At 57.7% G+C, this 3,141-nt stretch overlaps 1 long non-coding RNA gene across 1 annotated transcript; it reads left to right on the top strand.

Moving 5' to 3' along the window:
• The first annotated feature begins 713 nt into the window (after positions 1–713).
• Positions 714–1,804, top strand: LOC110597516 (uncharacterized). The gene is made up of 2 exons (XR_002483265.3): positions 714–1,214; positions 1,598–1,804. It is a non-coding gene; the product is annotated as an uncharacterized LOC110597516 (long non-coding RNA).
• Positions 1,805–3,141: the final 1,337 nt, after the last annotated feature.

Here is a 3,141-nt window from a genome sequence, read left to right as displayed (position 1 = left end):
CTCAGCAAGTTAGTGAGACCCTAAACAACTCCATGGGACTCTGCTCTGAATAAAAAATAGAAAAGGTCTGGGATGTGGCTCAGTGGTGAAGTGACCCTGTGTTCCATCCCTGGTACCAAAGGAAAAGTCACCAGCCTGCTGTCAGCCTAGTGGCCCCGGGGCAGACCTCAGACCTAAAACAGTCTGCATTTTGACAAGATGCCCAGGAGGTGTGTGGGCACACTGAGTCTGAGAGCACTTGTGGGCAAATGTGGCTTCTGCGGACCTTGGGAGGGGCCTGAGAATCTGCATTTCCCGTAAGGTTTCAGGTGCTGCCCAAGCTGCAGGCTGCATGCGGGCACACCTTGAACGCTGAGGGTGTAGGATGGTGCTGCTCAGCTCTGCTGCCCAGCACAGCAGAGGCCACAGCGACTGAACTCCAGGGCAATCAAGGCAGAATCTGAGGCACAAGCATCTTTAAAAACTCCCCAGGGCCACATAGCACACGGAAAACAGGCTCAAAACGGAGCTGGCCTGAGTTCCAGACCCCTGGAGACCTGCCTGGAAACCTCACAGACGGACTGGACCCCTTTCTGGTCCATGTCCCCTGTGTCCAGTCACTGTGGACTCACAGCCTCCTTCCTTCCCGTGGTTACAGCCGAGTCCTAGCGTGGATGGCATCTGGAGGTATCGGCCACACTGGGGACTGAACTGGGGGCCCTTTACCAGAGCCACTACCACAGCCTCTTTCACTTCTTATTTTGAGACAGGGTCTCCCGAAGTTGCCGAGGCCAGCCTCGAACTTCTGACCCTCCTGCTGCAGCCTCCTGAGTGCCTGGGCTTACAGAGGTGCGCCCCTGTGCCCGGCTGAGCCAGGCCCATCTAAAGTCCTAATCCCGAGTCTCCTCCCAGGACTGCAGCTTGGCAACAGCCAGGTGACTCCTCCTCTAGGACTTGTAATTAGTGCACAGAAAGAGTTCTTTGTGATCCACAGATGAAAGGCCCTGGCTATGCCATGTCATCACCACAATCGGAGTTTCTCCATCTGTAAAATGGACTGTAATGAGCAGCTTGTTCACAGAGCTCCTGAGATGAAAGGGCCAGGAAGTGGCCGGCCGGAACCAGCCCTGTGCAGGGTGGCCTCCGCCCTGCCCTCCCTCTGCTGCTCCCTGGGCTCCGGTGCCCCTGAGTGGCCAAAGAGGAGGACGGAGGGGCCTGAGCTGGACAGAGCAGGGGTGAGCCTGGAGAGGGGGGAGTGGGGCTAGGGATGAAAGAAGAGGGGTACTGACCCCACAAAGTGGCCATGAGGAGTAAGGGAGAGGGCGGGGGCAAGCAGAGGGTCATGCCTGGGCCCGTGGGGGTGTGAAGGGGTGGGTGGGTTGTGTTTAGGCAGGGCTGAGGCGGTAGATAAGCTCCCAGCCTGGAGGTCCAGCCTGGAGGCTGGAAGACAGCGTGGCAGTGCTCTGCAGATTCCAAGAACTCATTAAGCTCAGCTCAGCTTTCGGGATGAGGCTGCTGTGTTCTCAGCCTGCACCCGGAGGACCCCTCCAGTTGCAGATGCACAGACTGGGGAGGGGCTGGGGAGGGACCAGCACTCACGGCCTCCCTTCCAACCCAGGTGCTCCTGTGGACTTGCTTCCCTGCCAGAGTTCATCTGAAGGCAAGGTTCCCACGGGTTCCACATGCTCACAAACAGCTGTTTTCTGCTGGGGGAGTAAATGGGAAAAGGCTCTCCTGGTGTCTTAGCTGTGTGACCTTGGGCAAGCAGCTTCCCATCTCTGTGCTGTTTTTCTGAACAGTAAAGGGTGAAAAATACTGCCTCCAAGGTTTGGTGTAAGGATTAAATTAGTTTATATGTAGTTTATAAAAAGTTTATACAAAGCGCCTGGCAATGGTTGGAGCTCTGAAGGGGCCCCTCTGACCCCCGTTATTACGAGAAGCCCATCTTCCCCCCGGCCAACCTCGCTGGGCACAACACCTGACACCCACAGATGTTTCCTTATGGAATCTTCTCGAGGATACTTCAAGCTAAAGACACATAGTGATTCATGGTGCAGATGTGGACAGAGGCCCAGAGGAAGAGGAGGTGGGATGGGAGCTGGGAGCCCCAGCTCAGGTCTCCGGGGCCAGGCAGAGGGCTGGCACCCCCTCCTCCACCCTCAGGACCAGTGGCCAGCTCAAGAGCCAGCTCATCCGTCTTCCAAACACCAGGAGCCGGCGGCCCAGTGTGGCCCAGGGAAGCGGGTGGTGGCAGGCCCAGTGTGGAGGGGCCCTGGCAGCCAGGACGGGCTTAGCATTTCTTTGAGCTGGGCTGCTGGCTGCAGGTCCCTGTGTGTCCCTGGATGAAGAGGCCAGGTGGTCAGAGCTCCCAGGGCTGTCACTTGAGGTTAGGTTTCTTGGGTGGGGTGTGGAGCTGGCTGGTAGAGAGCTTGCCGGCCTGTGCAGAGGCCCGGGGTCTGATCCCCAGCACTGAAAAGGGGGGAAACATGCAGATTTCTTGGCTCCCACAGAATCGAATCCCAGTGTCTAGGGAAGAGGCCCAGGGGTTCAAGTTGGCCCAGGGAATGATGTTCCAGGAGTGAGGCCCCGGGCAGGCCCTGGGCAAGGGTGTGCTTGCTCACCTGAGCTGCTGTGCACCTCCTGCCCCTAGAACCCTGGCTCCTTCCTGGCACCCAAAGCCATCTCACTTTTCCCCCTCTTTGGTACCAGGGATTGAATCCAGGGGCCCTTACCCACGGAGCCCCGTCTCCAGTCCTTTTTGTATTTTATTTAGAGACAGGTCTCACTGAGTTGCTTAGAGCCTCAATAAGTTGGTGAGGCCGGCTTTGAGCTCACAGTCCTCCTGCCTCAGCCTCCCAAGTCTCTGGGATTGCAGGCTGAGCCACTGCGTGCACCTGGCTCAAAACCACTCACTTTGCCACACGGCCTGACACTGGGCCCCGATTCCCTGAGCCAGCTGCTGGGCTGGCTTTTGCCTCCGTGTCCTCTTGCAGGTGACTCCCCCTCCCTTCTCCCTTTTACCAGACCCTCCTCTCCGGCCCCTCCTTCTACCCCCGCATCCCAGAACTGCCCTTTTCTCATCTGTAAAATGTCGGAGTTGCTCTCATATTTGCTTAAGGTCCTTTCCTGTGAAACCCTGAACGGGCTGGTGGTCAACACTGC

This window comes from Ictidomys tridecemlineatus, chromosome 9 (genome assembly GCF_052094955.1).
Source record: "Ictidomys tridecemlineatus isolate mIctTri1 chromosome 9, mIctTri1.hap1, whole genome shotgun sequence".
NCBI lineage: Eukaryota > Metazoa > Chordata > Mammalia > Rodentia > Sciuridae > Ictidomys > Ictidomys tridecemlineatus.
Note: the sequence above shows the minus strand (reverse complement) of the source record. Positions and strands in the feature narration are given on the sequence as shown.